This window comes from Poecilia mexicana, unplaced genomic scaffold (genome assembly GCF_051168715.1).
Source record: "Poecilia mexicana isolate PSO_F unplaced genomic scaffold, ASM5116871v1 scaffold_6, whole genome shotgun sequence".
In the NCBI taxonomy this organism is placed as follows: Eukaryota; Metazoa; Chordata; class Actinopteri; order Cyprinodontiformes; family Poeciliidae; genus Poecilia; species Poecilia mexicana.
In genome coordinates, this window is record NW_028263375.1 from 30,512,429 (window position 1) to 30,535,877 (window position 23,449).

At 37.9% G+C, this 23,449-nt stretch overlaps 1 pseudogene; it reads right to left on the reverse strand.

Moving 5' to 3' along the window:
* Positions 1-12,651: 12,651 nt before the first annotated feature.
* Positions 12,652-15,968, reverse strand: LOC148159495 (uncharacterized; annotated as a pseudogene).
* Positions 15,969-23,449: the final 7,481 nt, after the last annotated feature.

Sequence of the window (23,449 nt, forward strand, 5' to 3'; positions counted from 1 at the left end):
TAAGTAGTTATGGTATGAACAAACACTGACAATGTCTGCTTTTGTTGTCAAAAAAATGTAAATATTAAGTCTGAATGTGATTTGTCTGCGGAGCGGGATGTAGAGAATAGAAGAGCTTGAAGGAATAAGTGGTTTCACCAGGACAGATCTCTAAGTGGTTCATGAATTTAACATGAAAAAACTCCGTTTGAACGTGGACTCCCCGAGAGTTTAGACTTTAAAAAGAGCTCATTCATATTTTAATCACACCAGAGGTCAAAATAATCACTGTAGGGTTGAAAGGTGATACTGATGAATATTCAGTCGGTGGGTGAAGTGACCCCTGACCCCGCGTACTACAGTGCTTCCAATCATATCGTTGTACACTGATGCCGAAACCTTAACTTCTCAGTGAGTTTCTTCAACAACTACCTGAACACTTCTAGATATGTGAGAATCTGAAGGTAAATAAGAAATAAAAGGACCAACAACACAGTATTGTGCATTGGCAATGCTTCTCTTCCTAGCAGCAACAGTTGAAACTGAGGGTTAATGCAGTTTGTTCACAAATAAACTAAATAATTCCCCGTAAATACACAAAAAAATTAAGAAGCCTAAGATATTTCGGACAGTAAACTATTAGATCTTCACAGACGCTTGAGGTGTTTAACATCTAGAAAGAACCATCTCACCTTTGCCTGCTTTAATATGAAATTTATGGCTGTTATCACACAGTTGGTTTAATTTTGGACCAAATTTGCAACAGCTGACGTTCCCACACCCTGATCCCTCCCCTCACTGCTGGCTCTGCACCAATAACCACTCAAGGAGACGACACAAAAACGTTGAGAGCGGAGCGCAACTTCCTTCTTTGCAAAATGTTAAAGGCCTAGAGCCACTTTTTCCACTAGCATTAGGCTTTTGATTGTATTTATCCAGAATGCCTTGCATTATATTTTGCTTCCAGTTTTTGGAGCGGTGTCTGGTCCATCTGACATTCACATATGCATTTCAACCAGGGTAGGGTTTACTTCAACTAATCCGAGTCCAAGGGTTTTACTAGTTTACTACATTCTGCATATTTCTCTGTTTATTATCGTTTCCCATTCTTTTTGTTTCCTTCCACTGGTTAATCTTCATTCGGCTCGCTTGTGTTTTGTCATGCCACTTGTCTTTTCTCCTGCACGGTGAGGAGACAGCCGCTTCCCCCCATCCAGCCGATGGAACAACGTAATGCGTGTGTGAAATTTCTAGAACGCAGACGTGTACATGCGAGCTAGCAACGCTACACAAGAAGAGAGAGACACGAAAAAAAGAACAAAGCAATATCAGCATCCTCATTTTTATTTATCGTGCGAAGCGACAAATCAAAACACATTTTAATAAAAGTTACATACTGCAACTTTAGACTGATTTTATGTCTGGTGTGTAGCTTGAAAGAGCACAATTTGAGCTTAATGATTTGATTATTTCTGTATTGTACAACAAAGCATTCCTTAAGGTGAAGTGGTTCCCTACTGAAAAGATTTTTTAAATCTTACCATTAAAAAAAAAAATTCAAATAAAGATGAAGCTAAACGCTTGGTCACGTGCTACCGAGCCCCTTCAATAAAACGGACGGACACTGATCTTCCTGGTACGGACGAAAAAGGGTCGAACTAATCTTCTTTCACACCCCACCAACCGCACTGATTAATCAGGGATTAAATATGCACTAGGATGCACAAGAACATTTTAGGAGGTTGCTTTTCTCAGAGCCACTGAGCATCTCCAGACAGCAATTTAGTGCTTAAGCTCCCCTGGCCATGCTGGTTGGGAAAATTACAGAGCTGGGTAGCTGAGAGCTAAAACATTAAAACGGAGGAGTCCTCAGCGTGTCTCGCTGGCAGTCGGAAACTTAGAAATGCATATGAGTCCATATGGTTCAACATGGTGTTTAACAAGCTGAGCTAAAATAATTCTCATGAGATATGGCCAAAAACTATTTTCACAGAAAGGACATCCAATTTTTGACGTTAAACAGTGCTGGAAAAGAAGATATATTGGTAATTTTAAACTTCATTCGTTCAACAAATTCCTCTGTAGTTTCACAGAATATTTCTGTACAACCCTCCTCATACTGGTCTCATAGTTTCGGAAATCTAAATATTCACTCTTCAACACCTTTGTAAATATGTTGATTGTGTTTTTTTCTAAATAACTATTGTGATCTTTTCCAATTATAATCTAATAACCAAAAGCTTAAAACTGCAGTATGTAAGTTTTACAAAAGTATGTTTTTTACATCTTGTACTGGGCACTATGTCATGAGAGTGTGAGACAGATAACGTCTCGAATTAGTTTGATTAAAGTGGACTAAACACGGCTGATGTGAATGCACCCTTACTTTCTGATTTTGTCACATGGGTGCTCTGGTTTCACTTTCCTTGTGGGTTATTTAGGTTTACTAGTTTGTTATTTTCTACATGTTTCTCTGTTTATTATTGTTTCCAATGTATTGCCATATTAATTCCTTTCTTTTTGTTTAGTTCCATTGGTGAGTTTTCACTCAGCTCACTTCCGTTTTGACAAGCGGCAAGTTTTTTGACCTGCTGTCTTCAGACATGCATGTCTGAAAAAATGCACGGCTCTTGTTAAAAAACAACCAATTAGAGACAGGGGAGGGTCTTAATGCTGTCAATCAACCTCGCGTGCACACTGCTAAATGGGCTAATGGTGGACGTACAACTTACCGTGGAAAACTGTTTACCTCCTGTCACTGGTGGCCATGCTATCCAGCCTGAGCATTCATGGCTGGCTCGGTTGTGGTGAGCCAGCTATAGCATAACAGAGAGCAAAGGGAGAGGGTCTGAGCAGCAGGTACATGAGGTTGATTGACAGCACTACAACCCTCCTCGTTGCTCTGATCGGTTGTTTCTGACTGAGCTGTGTATTTCTGTATTTCACGCTGGTAGTTCACATATTATCTGTCATATTGTCCCGACATAGTGGCAGTTTTAACAATTGTGTACAAAACATATTTTTATAAAAGTTATATACTGTTGGATTGATAATATATATTCAATAAACATATAGGGTAAATTGTGCTTAAAATGCCATTGTGCTGCCTCCGATGCCTCAGTGCATCATGCTAAGGCTTTAATAGGAAATACAGAAGGTGTAAGAAATGTCACATTTTCTCAGAATTTCTTTGTCAGCCATCTCTGTACAGCTGAATAAAATCACACACATTCACAAAAACACATCCTTGAAAAGATGCAGATAAAACTGCAGCTGTAGTGTCCTTCTGGATTGTAAAGGTTGCAGACCCTTGGGCTAGACTTCTTTCTCTAGTTGTTTTTTGTTTTTGGCAGATACAATGAAAACAGTTTGAATTGTCAATATTCTGTGGAACTATGACCAGAAGAGGTCCCTCTTTGTTTTGCATTCATGGGATCTTAGAGGGAAAATAGCAGCTACACTGCAAAAACAAAATCTTACCAACATTTTCTGTCTAGTTTCTAGTGCAAATATTTTCTTACACTTAAATTAGGACAAAAATAATTAAATGAAAGGATTATAATAGTTTTGGGTTTTTCACTTAGTTTAGTTTTATTTCATTGCAACTTTTTGTCTAATTTAATTAGCTTTAATTAGTCTTTTTAGTGTGTTTATTCATTTTTATTAGTTAAATATTGTTTAGTTTTAATTATAGTAGTAGTTTTTGTTTGTTCACACTTTTTGACCTTTTTGAAAGTCAAAAAGTCAATTATTAATTATAATTAATTAATTATTACCCAATTAATTAATAAATTAATTGGGTAATAAATACTCAACATACCAACTATTGTTGAACAACCAACATATTATGGTGTTTTCTCCCAACTTGCTGTCGCCATTTTGTGGATTAGCCTACACGCCACCAGGAGAATGGAGGACCATAATTTACAGTTGTCATAAACCGCATGTTGAGTGGGGGTGGGGGAATCTATTTCACATGAGATCAAACTTTTTTCCTCATGAGTTACCAATTATTTTTATACTGTATAATATATTTTCATAGGTAATGAAATTTTTCTATTACTATCAGTTTTCATTTGATTCTAGTTAACTATAATGTAGTTAACTATAACATTACAGGAAAGCAATTTTTTTTGTCAGATTTTCTTTAAAAAAAAAAAAAAAACTGAAACTTTCCCCATTAAGCACCATCTTGTTTTGGTCTGAAATTGTAAAGGGTAATGTACAGAGTTTTGTAGTTGTAAGGTATCAAAACATGAATCCGGACCATTGGTAGTCACGTCTACATCTGCTGGTTTTTTTGTTTTTTTTACAGATCTGACCCTGTAGTCTTTCAGCATCAGCTGGAGTCGACTGACTTTTGGCCTCGGTGAAGTAACGAGCCGCCTGAAATAAAGGTAAGGACCTGCTGCCCCAGGACAGTTTGATCCGTCCACTTCAATCTCTCAGCCTGACGCTTTGCGGCACTGGTATGCGTGTTCTGCATTTGTGTGTCTGTTTGCGTTAGCGTTTCTTTATGCCTTTTACACACTTGTGGGCATGTGTGTGTGTGTGTGTGTGTGTGTAACTTTAGTGCAGGTGATAGAGAGTCCACTCCAACAGAAAGGCAGAGAGAAATGCATCACTTTAAAGTAAACGTGTTTAGAGTCGGCAGTCAGAGGGAGGAAAGGTTTTTCAGAGCCTTGAGGGAATAGTAGGTGGACAAATGCACACAGAATAACCACACAGCAACCTTTAGCTCATGAAAAGATGATAATGAATCAAATATAAGATGGATGTCAGCAGGTACTAGCTAACGCGCGTCCACGCCAGAGTTTGTTGTTTACCTCGCGAACCTCACTTCCTCCAGAACACAGCAGTTCCCAAGAGGAGCGCAAGCATTCTGGGAGAGCTGCTGAATTTCAGCAACAGAAATGTGAATAAACAGAAAATCGATGGGGCTTCGTGGTGTGAGGGTTGCTGGGCAGTTTTCCCAATTACTGCCAACTTCGCTCGTCGTCGGTGGCGCGTGTCAACTCCGAACGAAGTCGCCTGACATTTACTGGCAGGGCCTCTGATGTTCCCTGGTCTCAGGTTGGGTTTCATTAAAGGTGAGCAGGTAAAATATAAACTTTTTGATTATTACTGGACCACAGGAGGACATGCTCTGACTCAAACTTAACACCTTTGCTTTGTTTCATACCTGCCTGTTGGCGGTACTGAATAAAATCCTTTTGAAGCAAATATGATAATCAGAGAAATGGATGCTATCGCTATTTCGCTAATAATTCAGTTTCTTTCTTTAACCCTCTGATGCGTGAGTGACTGATACAGTCTTCCCTGAGTGGGTCGTTTTTGACCCGGGTTACAATCAGTGTGTTTTTATGCTGCTTTTGTCATTTTGATTCAAAATAATGTTTTGTATAATACTTTCTACTGTGTTTTATTTCACACAAGAATTATTTCATGTTTGAAACATTTACATTTTTTACTTTTTTAAACGTTTTTAGAACAATTTGTAGAACATTTCTGAGAATTTGTGGAACATTTTTAAAACAACAGCAGCAATTTTACAACAATGATGAAATGTCAATAATGGACAATGTTAACATTCATTATGTGTGTGTGGGCTTGATGGGGGATGGGGGGATGGAGGGGTATACAAAAGAGCACATTTCCTGAAACTAGCTAGCTAACCAAGCTAGCTACCATTACTGTCTCTATTCTATTATGCTATGTGTATCACGCATGTGAGTGTGTGTATGTGTGTGTGTGATCCATCCATCCATCCATCCATCCATCCATCCATCCATCCATCGTCGGGTAACGGGATCAGCAGCCTAAGTAAGGAGGCTCAGACTTCCCTCTCCCCAGCTCCTCCGGGGGAACCCATGGCGTTCCCAGGCCAGCCGGGAAACATAGTCCCTCCAGCGTGTCCTGGGTCTTCCCCGGGGCCTCCTCCTGGTGGGACACCAGGGAGGCGTCCAGGAGGCATCCTGACCAGATGCCAAGTCACCTCAACTGGCTCCTCTCGATATGAAGGAGCAGCGGCTCTACTCTGAATCTCTCCTGGATATCTGAGCTTCTCATCCTATCTCTAAGGCAGATCCCAGACAACCTGCAGGGAAAACTAATTTTGGCCGCTTGTATCCGTGACCTCGTTTTTTCGGACATGACCCAAAGCTCATGACCAGAGATGAGAGTAGGGACTTAGATCAACCGGTAAATCAAGAGCTTCGCTGTTTGGCTCAGCTCTCTCTTCACCACGACAGATCGGTACAGCACCGCTTCACTGCAGACGCTGACATTTTTCCCTCATTGATGAACAAGATACTGAAATACTTGAACTCCTCCACTTGGGGCAGGACATCCTCCCCGACCCAAAGAAGGCACTCTATACCTTTCTGGCTCATTTATTTATGCATTTATTTCTATAGCTATGACTTTTTATTTTATGTATTGAGATGATAAAAGAAAGAAATTTGAACACATTGATCAACAGGTTTTGCATGTCATTCAACACATTTGCTCTCTTGGTTTTCTCATCCAGGGTGTCAGACACACACAGACAAGTAATAAAGATGCACAATAAAGTATAGGTGGTAATGTTAACTAGTTGGTTAGATAACTAGTGTTGGGTAACTCTGAAGAAGGCTAATATGTTGATTTGTGACAATTACACTGTCACAGTACTCATGATTGACAAACAAACACATTTGTGAGATAAAAAATAAAGATAATACTTATATGTAAGAGTTCTTGCTGTGTAAAATAATATTATTCAGGGGTGACACTTAGGTCTCAGTGTGTTTGGTTCACAAAAAAATGTTTTCCTGACAGTCACAGTTGGTAAGAAACAAAGATTCCCATTAAATTCCATAGGAAATGAATGCGGGTCATTTTGGACCCACTCATGGAAGAATGGGGTAGTAACATAAAACATGCTATTTCTTAAAATGTATAAAAGGTAAATTAAAAATTGAATTGCATGATATCAGTAACATGTTTCCTGAGGAATACCTGGAATATGAAGTGATGAAAACTTTTCATTACAAAGATATTGCAAAAAGATGACCTCACCGGGTCAAAAAGGACCCAGTTACACATCAGAGGGTTAAGCTGTTGTCCTCCATTTACTACAGTATTATTGCTTAAATGTATGCTGGAGCCTTTTTGTTATTATTATTATTATTATTATTATTATTATCATTATTATTATTATTATTTTAAATCAGGACAGCCCTTTTTTCAGACAAACAGAAGAGTTTGTGTCTGGAAAAAAAGTTATTTTTTGAGAGTCCTTTTGTATGGTTTTAAAATGTTATGTATTAATTAGTGGTGGGACTCTTAAAATTTTTAATTGAGTTAATTGAAGGGTCTAATGAATTAATTGCAACTAATCACATTTTAATCAAAAACGCTATATAACCTAGCCTTAACCCATAAAAAACCCAACATTTTCAATTCAAAAACCCTGTTTCTGCTAAATTATAGAATATAGACATTTATTCAAAAAGCACAACACGAGATATTTATTCTTTTTAATCTCTTGAGAATCTTTCATGCACTTTTGAAATAAAATTGAGCAATTTGTCGCTTCTGGATTTCTTGGAGACACTTTTGGAATTTAATTTCGGTTTTGAAATTTGTTTTTATATTTGGCATTTTTAGATACCTTTAAAATATATTTTTAATGATTTTCCACTCTAGTAATAAGGTAAATTTAGGAATTTGAATTCAAGGTAAATATATTTGAGAGGCTACGGGTAAATGAGGAAGACCAAATCGATGACCAGATAAGTCGAACCTTTTTGAACAGGATCTATGAACACCAAAATGTGCGAGAGTTCACAACCCAGACTCACTTTGGAATCACAACTGAACTCAGAGAATACCACAAAAACAAAGACACACAGGTGAACTTAAATAGTCAAGTGTACTTTATAGTCAAAGATCTATGTAACAGGGTTAACACAGAAGTTTGAAATCGCGTTTCACCAGTTCCAGTATTCACTGCACCACATTGACAGTAACCCCTCCCCCTCACACACACTGCAGTACACTGTGCAATAAGAAGACAATAAGAAGAATATCAACAATAAACAGCTGAAGCAATAAAAGGTAATAATGAACCCACAAAGGTGGAGGAAATTAACTGGAAAGCTTAGCGCAAAAACTAAGACCATGAAAAGCTGTTTATATGTGAAGGCTGGTATTAATGCCACAAATAAAGAAAGGAAAAGGATACATGGATATGTAATATTTCCATGGCAAACATTAAAAGACAATAGTAAAAGAAATATGACGTTTATGGTTCTTGCTAACCATAAGATCTTACCCCGAGGGCACATTCCTCTAAACTTTAAGAACTTTCAACTTGAAGAATAACCTGTTTTTTTGTGAAGTGCAACGAGATAGCATTTGATGTGAATTGGAACTGTATTAATGAATCGAATTGGTTTTATATCTGCCTGTTCTCCACTCAATCTCACCTGTTATCTTGTCCATTTCATCGCCCTCCAGCCTTCCAGTCTGTGCCAGATTAGTAACAGCTCCTGCCAGTCGATGTCCAGGGTTTTCTTCTTCGTTTGATCTCCTCATTATGACCACATTTCAGTGCCCTCGTCTGACTTGTGCCAAGCTTCTGATCTCTGGACATCAACCTTGTTTCTGTGCCCCCACCTTTCACAGTTTTACCTTACCCTGGGATAAATCATCTGATCTCTGCCTATTTGTGTGTGACCATAGGCTACCTCCTGTTATACCCTCTCAATTCCGAATTCATTGTTGACTGAATATTTTTCATGTGTGAATGATCCGAGCCTGTCAGAGACTCAGTTTCCATATAACCCACATCCTTGGTTTGTTCAAAAAGCTGCCAGTGACTCTACAGTGTGAAGAGTAACTTCCAGGACATGGTCAAATCCCGTTCGGTCCTGAAAAGGTTAGTGGCTTTCATTCTGTGTCCTTTCAGATTCTGTGTTTTTTTTTTCTTTTGGTGACATTTCAAAAGTTTGCTCAAAATTCACAAACTTTTGTAACAATTGGCTACTCTTTTTACCTGGCTACACTTTAGCAGTAGCCTGGTAAAATCCAGCACTTTGTTCTACACTTTGCTTCATGTATATGGTCTGAACTCTCGGCTGTTGAAAAGCGACTGCTTCGTGGAGGCTTAGATTCTGTTGACGTTTTAAATGTTACCCAATCGCTAATGTTTGTTCCTGATGTGTGCCAGTTCGATGCTATGAAGCTTACCAGAAATTGCCTGCGCTGTAAACAACTACCCTCCACTGCAAAAAGAGAAATACCAAGTCAAATGAGATGGCTGTTCATTCAATATTTAGAAAAGTGGCCAACACAGACTGAACAAATTTGTTCACAACTTCTCATTCTGTTTGCTGATTGGCCCAGTAGAAATTCTACTGGAGGAACCCAAGTGAATGTGAGAAAGCCCAGACTGCGCAATGAAGCGAGATTTGAATCGAGTGGAATTGTACAGGAACGCAATGGCCAGGAAACCTGTTCTGTCCTTTTACAGAAATTCCAGTGTGTCCATCAGTTTTATATTTAAAATAAATATTTTATACCATAGCTGAATTTTCAGGTTCTTTGCATGGTTCATTAAAATTCAGTTGAATTGAACATTGGCAGTTGGCAACTTTGTGATGAGGAACTGTGGAAACTTTCCAGAACAAACTTTCTGATTTAAATGTGCCTATGTGAGTGAGTGTGCAATATCACAGTAAAAGAGCAATTTATAAGTGCAGACAAAAAGCACACAGTATGGCATCATCCATTACATTTGAATACGTACAAAATAATTGAAAGGAATCGCTTAATAAACTGATCGGCGAATGTTTGTTGTTTGATCATTTGCTAACTTTGCCAGTTTTAAAGTGCCAACAGCAGCAGCAGCTGTAGGGAGATGGCTCCAGTGTTTCTATCTGTAATGCAAATGACAGTTCAAGTAGTTGCTAAAATACCACAAATGGCACATTTGCTTGAAATTGTCCCAAAGTACATCTCTTGAACTGCTCCCAGCTGAGAAAAATGCCTCTGTTTCTGGCCTAATTTCACATGGAGTACACTGCAAATGGGCCCATTTCTGTTCAGCCCCGATAGTCCCTGCTTCCTCAAGTGTTCTTGTGCCACAGCACAGCAGCCTTTCAATGGCAGTATGGAGTCTTTAAAGAGTCAGTGGAGGACGCCCATCAAGGCTAAGTACTTGTTTTGTTATGGTTGTCCCCCCCTCCCCCCTCACACACTTCTAACAATGCAATCAAAGCTGAAATTGTATCGCTTTGTGCCGGGAGTGGTTTTCCTTTCAACTGGCCTTGTGAACAAAAGACACTATCAAGGAAACAATGAGCTGTAGAAGAAAAAAAAATTTTCCTCCTCGCCTTCTTGTTTTCAGTAGATGTTCAGCTCCGTTATCAGTTTTAATATCAGCCTTATGAATTACCAGCATCAGTATCCGAATCCATTAACGAACAAAAATGTGAAAGCAAATCCAGATTGCTGAGATTTTATCAAAATTACCGAGTCGGTGACAAGTATATTTCTAGAGTCCCGACAATAAAACAAACTGATATGCAGTTTCTATTTCAAAGCCATAACTGATGTATACCCTGTGTTTTTTATGTTGAAATATTTAATAAGAAATGTTTATCTGAGTCATGGTAATAAGACATGTGCATGAACACTAATTTGAACATTCTTAACTGAAAAAGCATGTAATTTCAATAAACACGCTGCTTACGAAATCAAAAACTACATGACACAAATGTGCTACAAGAACATCTAGCATAATCTACTTCACACTAATCATCCATCCATCCATCCATTTTCTTTACACCCTTGTCCCTCAGTGGGGTCAGGAGGTGCTGGTGCCTATCTCCAGCTATCGTTCCGGGCGAGAGGCGGGGTCACCCTGGACAGGTCTCCAGTCTGTCGCAGTACACTAATCAGTAGAACTGAAAATAAACCATATGAGAAATGACTCAAAATCCTGCCTGCCAATTTGTTTCAAACATGAGGAATTGTCTTCTAGTGAAAACAATCAATCAATCAAATGGTGACAGCACAGTGTGTTTGGCCATCTGGACATAGCAAAATTAAACATTCAAAGCAAGTGTTTGGCTGAGGGAGAGAGAGGTGTTGGGTGAAAATGTTTGATTTGTGAAATTTCATAAATTGCTAAACTGCAGTAATAACTCAATACAACCAACTTTAAAGAGTCAGCCACTGTCAACCAAGAATTAGAGTTTACATTTATGACCCAAGCCTGAGCCCAATCCCAAAATTATTTTCTTTATAGCCAGGTCAGGCTTCTGTGGCTCATTTAATAAGTCTCCAATACATACAGCACAGAGAAGACCAAACAAGAATGCTCAACATAAAGTTGTTAAGCTACTTATTATAGTGTAAATAAAGGAGTAAACAGTTTAACCAGTTGAGTTAAAAAAAAGAAAGTCACTTCTTATCAATCACATCCCAGATGAGTTGTACATGACTCACCCTGTGGTTCCAACAAGCGGCAAAATGGAGCTGGGAGATTTTACATAAAAGCTAAAAACAGGAGAAGTTACATTGCGTTCGTTTTTAGACAGTGGTCTAAAAACGAAAGCAGTAAGACAGTCATGTTGGGTTTACTTTGGGCTCAGGCCTACAATTAAAAAGTCAATAAGTGTACTCTTTGGTTAGTCCAGCTGTATCCTAACATGTGGATCCAAAACTGAACATGTGCATTTTAATAAAGACAAGTGTCTTGCATATTTATATTTACCTTAGTCTTGTAAATATTAATTTACAAATATGTCTTCTATGGTAAATTAGATGTGAAAATTTGATTGTACTCTGTTATTTTGTTCTCTTTCAAAGCCACAAGAACTGAAAGATCTCATAAAATTCTGGACTGGATGGGAGAATTTACTGGCACATCTGTCTGTGGAGATTGTCAAACCTAAGTATCCCACAGCCGCCACATGCTATGAAACTTTGAGGATCCCTAGCCACTACAACTACAAATATTTTAATGATGATATTTTAGCCTGCATTTCCTCTTGCCAAACTGGCTTTGGTCTGCTATGAATGATCAGACTACCTATTGAAAGGTAATTTGCATTGAAGCTGTTCCAGTTTGTTGTATTGCAAGTAGCTGTGTTATAATAGGACTGTTATGTTGTTGAAATGTATAAACAGTTATTCAGTTTAATGATTTTCTTCGATCACATGTTCTACAGATATGATTAAATGTTGAACTCATTTAAACAAAACTAGGGACAACAATACTCAGAGGAGACTGAACGTCTCTTATGTGAATCAGTAGTTTGTACTGAGTCAGGCAGTTTTAAACATGCAGCAGAAATAGTTCGAATGATGTTAACATTTTATTGTATATGTTTATATAAGTTAGTAAATGTTTTGAAATAAAAATACAAAAGCCAAACTAACAACTTTTTCTGATTCTTATAATGTAAGACAAATTTAAAGTCATATTAAAAATGTTAAAATTTTAGAATAAAGTGGTTCCTACAGGAAAAAAAATTTAAATTACAAATTTAGAACATGTGATATCTTCTAAATGAAATGTCTAACATATAAACACTAACATCCCCTTTAATTGTGGTAAAACATGATCAGCATTTTGGTTTACGTTTAAATTTCTCCTTTTGTTTTAAATATGGACAACCTTCACACGCAAAACTGGACTGCAGCAACGTAAATGTCACAGCCAAAAATCTGACGCGGCTTTCGGGTTTCCTGCACCTCGAAATGCTGCCATTTCTTCATCAGTCAGTTGCAAATTGGAGTTTAGCACTGTGACATAGGACTCTTCCTGAAGAGGAAGCCCACTGTCTTCCCATTCAATTTCGGGAATCTTTACACCCTGGAAAAAACAAGGAATTTACTTTGTCAGATATTGTAGGTTAGTAACTTGGTGAATAAAACTATACATGCTGCACAAGAAATTGTCCAATTAAAATGTACTTCTGTAAAGGAATTGTGTAGTTCAGAAATTAGATGATGTGTATGACCAATAACCCACAGCTGGCTACGAGTCATGTTGCTTTCATTTCTAAGAGGACGATTGTCCCAGCCACTGCGGAAAGGTCATCCTGCTGGTGTGGCGTGGAAGACATAATGGCAACAGAAGAGGTGTGCTTTGTTTAAAATGCTGAGGTATCGCGCTCCTTCAAGGTCGTGTAGCACATAATAGATAGTCACTCAATCCTTCAATTATGGAATAAGAAACGGTTAAACGCTGCCCTTTGGATCTCATCGTGTTGAAGTCTACACAAAGCGAATGTTACTATAGACGTTAAAATATTAAAGCTTGCCATATACACAAACCTTTGATTGCAGACCCTCTTCCCAGATATGAAGCTGCTTCTTCCTGTCCCACAAGTCAAACACGAGTTGTACCACCGCCACATTTTCCACTCCTTGATCAGCATGTACCCTAAAGTCAGTGAGCAACTTATTCAAAATCTTCCTAATTATGTAGAAGTACACTACATTAATGAGAAATTTTAACAGAGATCAAAAATTCTGTGTAAGCAAAAGTATTAAGAGCAGATTGGAAGGCAGAACTTTCTATGTTAACATAACTCTTATGAAAAGACAAGACATAAAATGATTTAGTTTCAGGGTTTATTTGAACAGGTACATGTTTCCATATAACCTTAAAGAAATCCTCCATGACCTCTGGTTGGATTACTGAGTGACCCTATAGGTTCTCCATCAACTTGTTCTCAGATGGTAAATCTACCTTATATTTGAAACCCAACCTGTTCAGTGGTGTGTGTGTTCAAATGTTTACATTTTAGTTTTCTGTGACAGGACAGCAATGAGACTTCTCAGATACTGTAAGCCTTATTTTCTAAAGATGATTGGCAGCACAAAATTGGAGCAAATCAACAACAACACCGCTTTGTTGTTCTGATTGCCAAGTGAGTTCATGCAGAGCCCTAAAATTTTCTCAGCAACACACATAATCCAGCACCAAAGTGTTTCTGCTGATTTAACCTGAAATTGATTTGTGACATCCCTACTTAAACGAAAATAGAACGGTAAAATAAAGAAAGTAATTCCCTACAACCTGTACACTGTACTCATTATGACCATATCGATCCTTTGTAACAATGTCACCTGTTCATGTTGAGGCGCCATAAAGTCAAAAGTGACGACAGGAGCGACTGTTTTCCCATGTTGCTTTTGCATCTTCTTGTTCAAGTAGAGTTAATTTGTCTATGGAAGTAGCACACAATGTTGAGACTCATTCTCAGCAGTATTTACAAAAGTTGGAAGCAGCTAGCTTGGAAACCAACAGACGTATTTAATGATTCGATCAAATTGCCAACTATGCCTTTAAGGCATGATAAATACCACAATGTCATTAATGGTGTTTCCGTTTACAATGGAGCAGATTTGAAACATACAAAAGTCTAGATGCTTACTAGTTTATTTCATACATGATGGTGGTGCGTTTTCTCCATCGTTACTAATGATTAGAAATGTACCATAATGAAATATTTGGTTTCATCTCACTTGCAAGGTAAGGTAATTTTATTTATATAGCACATGTTCAGCAACAAGGCTTGCCTTACTTACTTGCTAAGTACATGAGTATTAATCTCACCTTATAAAAAAGTGATCATTGCAAATCTGCGAATACACTGAAGGCTGCCGGTCCTTGTGACTAGTGGCTGTCAATTGGCGTCTTCTTTCCTCGTCAACAGGTTGGCTATAAAAAGTTTGGCTTGCATCCTGGTCTGCTTGTGCAGCACCCTATGACGTCCAATAATTAAAACAATATTATTAAGTTAGCAACTTTACAGGACTTAACACATGAATAGGTTGTTTTGACAGTCGTCATGGCAGCGTGGGCTGCTTTCTGAAGAACGTGGCATCACGTGCAAAGGGTCAACAAAATAAAATTTCTTTTCTGGATCAAGGCTGAAGTTGGAAATAACATTAAGAACTTTTCGCCATTTCTTTTCAAACCACATGCTGACAACATTGCTGTAAGGTAAAACATGCAGACACAAATACGTGAATGTATACCAAATATTTAAGTCAAACTAGATGGTCATTTTTTTTATTACTATAAAGATTAACTAAATGTGGCTGTGTTCTAATCACTTAAAATAACTAGACTTCTCATAAAGGTAAAAGTCAATATAATTTATAAGGTGATATTCTCATTGAGATTTGGGAGACAGAAAATAACTGGTCAAACGCCTGATAGCCAGATAATACAACATATTAGTTGGAAAACTTCTTTGAAAATAATTTTTTTTAACTTTAATCATTGACACATCAGTGTATTCCAGTCATGTCAATATCAGAATTAAAGAGATTTTGCATGCATTATAAAAACAAATTACACGTTTAGAAAATTAACATAAATTTACAAAAAACTTGGAATGAAATTTGAACCTAAAATGCTCTATAACCAGGAAAATGTGGAGACTGAGGTACTTGGAATGTATTCCTATCAAAAATGACACATTTGACATTATTGATTTAAACTTGTGTCACAATTGATACATCAGGAATTTAGGTTCATGTAATAAACTAAAAGATCAATTTTCTATGCATTATAAAAACAGATGGCACTCGACAACAGCATTTTTACGTTACGACTGGGTCTGCATTCTCAAGTTGTCTGAAGATTTTCTGTGGTGCGGAACAATTGGTGGTCCAGCGTGGGGAACCCCTGTAAAATGTCAGTCACTAACCGCAACACTGAAGCCAGGACCAAAGCCTCCCATGCAGAGCATTGCATTGTAAAGTGAGGGTGGGCAGTTTTACAGTCTCAATCTTTTACTGGATGAATTCAGTGGCAGATTGATTGTTCAATATAAAAGTTCATTACAAAAACTGGTCTGTTAATCCTCAGAAACAAAAAGAAAAATACAGGAGTAGCAGAGAGTAGGTGGAGTGCTACATAATATATTATTATCTAGCCGAGAACACAATTACGTGACCACCGCCACGGCTACCATCCTGACCTGTCAGCTCTGCTTCTTCATGTGTTTCTTTGTCCTCAGTTTTTTTCCCCTCTTTTCTTTTTTGTGCTTGTGAATTTTTCCCTTTCAGGTCCACAGACTGAACAGGAGGATTAGATAGTGACCCGAGATGCCATCTCACCACAGTAACAATCCTCCTGACTTTACACATTCCTGAGTCACACTAGTTAATGAGGCACTCTGCCGATCCTCTGACAGATAGAAAACTGACTTTGTACAAAGAGACTTGCTGTGGGTTTGTGGTTTCAGCGGAGCCTCTGCTGCGCTGCAGAAATATGATAAAGCACTTTTTAAGTAAAACACATCTATCATAGTTTAGCTGCACCTAAACTTGTTCATCCCCCCACTGCCATTTAGATTAATTAGTGGAATCCAAACATTACCAAGCATTTAAAATAAGTAAACTGCACAAGTACAGTTTGTATCCACATTCAACACAAAATCCTACCTCTAATGGCTACCAGAGTTTCAATATCAAATCCTGAAAAAAATAATTCATAAGCAAGCAAGCCAGTAAATCAGATGTGGTCTCAAGCGCAACCCATCAAGGGTCAACTACGTACAAAAGGTTTAAGACAGGGGTCCCCAAACTTTTTCCTGCGAGGGCCACATAGCTGTTCCTTTCTCTGGTCGGGGTCGGTCTCAGTTTTTGGAGAAAGAAACCTTAGAAAATTCTTGTCGAGGGGGGGGGGGGGGGGGCGGCAGAGCGCGCGACGACACATTCGCGCTTTTAGATGGATTTTTACCCAGAATGCAAATGGAAAAAACCGTAAGTGAAACGGTGACTGGGACTGACTAGTATATATTCCATTGAGGGAAAATTAGTTTCACATCTGCTCAAGCCCCCTGGTGGTTGAAGAAAAATCCACATATAAACCAGAAAATACAATATATGAAAAAAAACACTGAATGCTCTCTGGTATGAGGAGGCAGGCCGGATCCGGCATTGTTCAGGGGGCCGGACCAAATGACATGGCGGGCCAGATCCGGCCCACGGGCCGTAGCTTGGGGACCCCTGGTTTAAGAGATAAAAGACCTCAAAAGTGTAGACTATTGACAGTAAAATTTTAATATAGTCAAGTCAGTTGAATTGTCTAAAACATTCAGCACAAACATGGATTGGGTAAAATTTAAAACCTCAATAGAGTCCACACCAGAGAAATTTTTTCTCAATAGCTGAGGGCCCAGACCCCTGGGACGAAGCAAGACGTAGTACCAGAGGCTGATTTTTACTAGCCTATCATGACGTATGTAAAGCAGAGGTTAATGCTATTAAGCTCGCTGGAAATTGCCTGCGCTGTAAACCACCATCCCCACTGCGAAGAGGGAAGTGCCGAGCCAAGCAAGATGGCTATCAATGTTAATTCAATATCTGGAAGTGCGCCCAACAAATAACAGATTTGACTGAATGATTCAAATGGTTCTTGTTGGATCTGTTTATTGCACAAAAGCCGCTGGTTTTTATTTTTTCGCCTGTAAACCTATTTTGCTCTGGGGCGGCTTGAATCAACGGCACACACCAAAAAGCTAATTAAAAAAAATAAAAGGCACACACACATGCACGTGTTCTTTAGAATCAGTTGTTATCATCATCTGACAGTCCCTGCATGTGAAACCTGCAGTAAAATGCTGTTTACAAAAACGGAAAGCAATGTTGAAGTACGGAATACTCCATCTGAGCAAGTTTCATGATCCATACCACCTTGGAAAAAAAAAACTTTAAAAAACACGACTGGAATTTCAAAACTGTTCAGGTAAAGCAGTTGCTCGCATGAAATCGTACGTGCCCCCCAGAACACCAGCCCCCCCCTCATCCCCACACCCACCCTGGTCTTTCAACCAAGCTCACTCTCTGAACAGGCAAAAGGTTTTCATCTTGCTGTCCTGGGGTGATGCTGATGCTCTCTGACTCTAACAGATAATGCCAGCCAGGTTCAGTCATATACCTGCTGGTCTTTTGCTGCAGTTTCCCGTCATTTGAAGATCAGGATACCCTTTGAAGATCAACTTTTCTTTCCAATTCTGGCAAAGTAGGCGACGGAGAGGAAGAGAAGAAGGAGAAAAGAAATGCATCTTCATTCGAAGCTGATTTGAACAACTTGGAAACATACATTACCCAGGGAGGAAGGATGGCTAGAGAGAGATAGGACTTGCTTGTGGGTTTAAGATGGTGGTAGAACTGGTGTCTGTGTCAATTTCTATATGTTTCATTGTAGAAGACAGGATCTTATAAACACAACAATGAAACAACGATAATGACATTTGGGTGTTGACTTTTAATGCAGCTCTGTTGAAGCCAGGCTTCAAATGTCTGAATGTTGTTCCCATTCACAAGCAGTTTAATATTTAATATTAGTTTTGTCCACAGTGCAGTGTAGTAGACTTTCTCAAGAAGCTCTAACTATATATTTTATTTATTGTCTTCTTCAATAAGTTGATTAACTGGACTAAACCTTATTTTAATATGCAATTTAATCTCTTGAAATAATTGTTATTTGATATTTTCTTCATATTCTACACGTCCCTGTACTTACTTTACACCCTGTTAGAATGTTTCCTTTTTTGCTTTCAAAAAGACTAAAATTACATAAAAACCCATTTACTGCAAGTGACATAAGTTGGGTTTTGGAGTGAATTCAGCTGTTGAAAACAAGGTTCAACTGTTACTCTCTCCTTACTTTTTAAAACTTAAATAAATTAAAGTTGTATGAGTAAACCTTAAAGTTCCGGCCTGTTAAGATAGATTGTGGGAAATGTTTATTCAATAGAATTTCAAAAACATCATATTAGATTTAATCATTAAAGGCTTGTTATTCTGTTGAAGGTTAGCTAGGATGAAATGCAGCAGGTTAGTGCAATTTTTATTACACCGGTAAACTGCCAATATGGATATGATATTTAATACCAACTTGAAATAATGTAAAAATAAAAATTTCAGATGGTGGAATAGTTTTGCAGAGTAGTCTGAGGTATTAACAGATGTCTTTTCTATTTGTCTGTTATTTCACTAGGTACCCCCACTGACTCCAGTAAGGGGACCAATGAGGATCCACCAGGCGATCAGTACCTGCCAAGGGACGATCCACTACAGGGATATTATCTGTTTTTGTCAAACAGACCAAGGACAAATACTCTGCTCATGCTGAGACTTGAAAGAGGCAATCCTCTCAGCGGCCAGAAATGATCACAGGTGACCAGGGTGGTTGATGGTGTGTAGTTGAATACAACCATGATTACTACCCTGGCATCATCACAAAGGTGGAGGATGTGAAGATTCAAGTGAACTGTCTACATAAAAAAGCCATTAACAAATATTATTGGCCAAGACCAAGAAAAGATGTCAGTTGGTATGATGTCAATAAGGTAGTCTGCCTCGCAGAGGAGCCAAAAGCCTCCAATTAAAGATATTACCAGCTCAATCCTGCCACATGGAGGTTAATTGAACAACGTATGGAGTCTTGATCAGCCTTTTCATCACAAGATGGTTTGTTTTTGTTGATGTTCTCAGTGGTCTTTGTTCATGTTTGATGTTCAAGTGTTGTAATCTTGTGTTTTTATTAATTGCATGTTACATGTTTTTGCTACATATTTCCATGCTTAGCTTGCTTTTGTGCTAACGTGTTCAATTGTTTTTACATAAATTAAAAATCCAGTGACTTCTGTTTTAATAATTAAAAAAAAACCTATAATACATGTCTCCTCTATTACTTTAGGATTTCTTTTCTCACTTTTATCTATGTCACATGTTCACACATTAAATGTTATGTTTTGTTTCTTCAATATTTATTTTTTTAAAGACAATCTAGGAGGGAAATTAATTTTAATCAATTATTATACTTTAATGCAAGAGTTCCAGGTATTCCATATGGGAAAAATGCAGGACAATGAGGAAAATCATCCGACTGTAGAATTGGAGACGTTGATCGTTATAGTACGATCCATGTTGTTCCATTTGTATTAAATATTATTACAGAAACATTAAGTACTGCGGATTTTTCTGTACCATGTTGGGAATTGAAGACCAATAAATGCACATATATGTATAAGTTTTTTTTAAATTATCAATATTTTCTATGCCATCAATAATAATGGGTAAAAAAGTTGTTTTTTACAATACAGACATTAATGATTTGTAACTACATAATCTGTTACTATGTCAAAAATAAAACATATAGTAAAAGGGACACACTCTTTTTAAGAAAAAGTCATTATCAAAATTTACATGTTTAACTATTTGTGGTCTGTATGTAAATGTCCCTAACAGGGTGGAACACATTCAGAGATGATGGTGAAAAAAAACCCATTTGTAATTATTAATTTATCCAACCCTGAGCTTGTCCATTATTTCTTATTGTTAAACATGTCAGCATTGTAACACAACATATAAAACTTAAAACGTTAATACTTCTTCTTAAAAAAAAAAGTCTTAAAGCCAAAAAAAAAAAAAAAAAGAATCATATAGCTATATAGCACAAATTTTAATCCAAATTTTTGTGGAATTTGTAAGCTTTTTTATTTACCCCTACCTATTCCACTAGATGCATCTCCATTACAAATGTGCGCAAAACTTTATTTTCTAATATAAAAAACCCCCACAACTTTGCAACTGCCACTTTTCCTTTAAACAAGAAATGCTATTAAAATTACATTTGAATAAGTTTGTTCATGTGCTAAGTCATTAAAAATCATACCACACCATCATCCTCCAACTACTTCTTGTCTTCTTCTTCGTGGTTTGTGCTAATCACAACATACGGTTGGTTGCTCATCATATTTTTCCTGTGATGCAAAAAAGTGTTTTCAAAGCAGTTTTGTGGAATAAGCCAATTTGGACACATGCAAAAACCACTTCAACCAAGCACCAACATTTTTTTTAATAGAAAAACGAGTTTTTCGAATTTGCTGTGTTTCCATTTAGCAAATTTTTTCCGAAATGTCAAATTGCTCAATTATATAGTCAATGAAAACGCAGCCACATTAGAAGAAATCTCCTATGAACACTAACAGGCCCCAGATAATATTTGGTGGTTGATATTTAACATAAATCAGGCTTCAACTGTATGAGTTTAGTTATCATTCATAAATAAAGAAATGAGAACAAATTAATATTTCTAAACATTTCAAGTAGTTAGTGTTGAAGCTTAGAGGGTGTGGGAGGAAGACTTCAGGATATGCAGGCAAATCTCTAACAGTGATTAGTGTTTAGTACCAATACCGTATGGAACCCATAGAAAAAAATGTAATTTAAAAAAATGACATTTACATTTATCAAAATTTAAAACTAAAAAATGTATCTCTCCACAGACATAAAAGATGGTAGTTCAGATGGAGATAAAAGATACGATAAAGACTGAGGTGCAGCCTCTGGAGGCAACACTGATGACAACGGTGCAAGAGAGCATGATGGTCCTCATCGCTCGTGGTTCTGACAATGAAGATTAGTGTCACACTGATTGAAACCATGAAGCTGGTAATGAGGAATGCTCTGGTGACGGCGGCTCTGAAGATGACTTGGATAGACAATAGTGATGCACCGAAGAGCAATTTGCTGAAGAGGGACACTCAGAGGAGTACGATGTTGTTGATAGATAATGAGGCGGCATTCATAGGACGCCCCAAAGAGGACGAGAGCCAGACCAGCTGTGCTTCCATTGACCAAAAAGTTGGGCAAATTGGAATTACAAAAACAATTTCGCTTAAGGGAAACAACAATTTTGGGTGGAAAAAACTCATGTTTATCTATTAAATGTTTTTGCACAAGAATGAGGTGGTTTTTCAGCTGTTTCGAAATGCGATAAGCAGCCGGATGTTACTGCTGGTGGAAAAGTTGAAGAAGACTGTAGAAAGTGGTGGGAGGATGATGGCCTGGCAGTACATCACATCATTTTTTTTGAAAGAGCCATTAAGATCTGAGAATTTTTTATTCTAGGAAATTGATTGAGTGGTCTAAAAGCAAATATCACAAATTGATGGCCAAACATTCTCCTTCAGGGTTTCAGTTCCTTCTGTCGGCCCAAAAAATTTTAAACAGATCCCATCTACAGGTAAAAATATAGAGTCAGTTCTGTCCAATTTAAAAAGTACATTCCAATTCTATCTTGATAATAAAGCGATGTAGTCAAGGTTAGGTTGTTATGCCAGCTGGTAAAGTTTCATCTAATGAGTTTCACAAGAGAGACACTTACCTTGACATGTAGAAGCACTTTGGCTTGATAGATTTTTCATCTCACCTTGTTTAAAAACTGAATGTTGGCCCTAATATTAAAATTTGTTACATGATCTAAAACATAAGTATGACCCCAAAAAAGCAAGAGAGTAAATACTGCTTTCTAGTCTCTTGACCAAAACATCTTTCTCAAAAATGACCTTTTTTTCTTTTTTTTTAGCTTTTCATTGAAATCAAACACACACCAAGCTTAAAGATTTCCTTTGGCTGGCATGTGAACCAGTGAAGCTTTGGAACAGAAAAGTCTCTATCATCCCAGATCTGCCTGACTTTATCACTCGTCTTCTTTATCTCCCCAGTCAGATCTCAGCAGGAGGCTATCTTCTGTGACCCCGGACGGCTGATCCATATCCCATGAAAGGGGCAGCAGAATAAATGGCGTCCCAAGCTCATTTAACAGGCAGCGGCGATCGATGGTATCTGATCAAAGATGGAGATAAAAAAAAAAGAAAAAGGATTGGTCAATTCTTCAAAGCGTTTGATGTCGACCCAAGGTCACCTCATTAATGCACGACTTCAATTTCACAATATATTTATGAGTTCCTGCGTATGACTTCACATACATTCAGCACATGGTGATTAAATGGCTACTGATACTGCGGTTAACGGGGGGAAAAATGTCTTCGTTTGCTTTCAATCGGCTGTGCCCACAGTGCAGATTATGTAGCCTGAGGCGATAACTAGACCTCATTGAATTCTTGATAAATTCAGGGGGAATTCTGCAAGTGCCTTTGTTTTTACTTCTGAAGAATTAGCTTCATCAGAAGCCAAGTGTTTGCATGTGTTTAGTAGTCATTCCATTAAGTGGATTGCTAAGCCTTCCTGAGACCATTTTCCCTTTAAAAGCCTTAGTGTTCAGCTTGTTTTATGGTTCCATGTGAGTGGCTTGATGAGCACGCTGAGAGTGAACGGAACCCTCCCCGTTATCACCAATAAGACTTCCACCATCAAGAGGCGGCAGACGTCAGGGTGGAACATTATCTCTGCGGCATCGCTCCCTGTCAATAAAGGGCTGTTTGTTAGAGTTAACAGCTTCTGTTTTCATATGCAGATGGATAACTTCAGGTGAGTGATCTTCCGAAGCAAAATGAATTTGACTCCAACGTTGGTCTTTTGTTGTTCCAGGGAGAATTTGTCTTTCTGACTGATTCCCTCACTTCCTGTTTGTTTAGGTGTTCACAGTGACTCACCGGTTTTTGTTTCACAACTGAAAGATTGGGGATCACACACC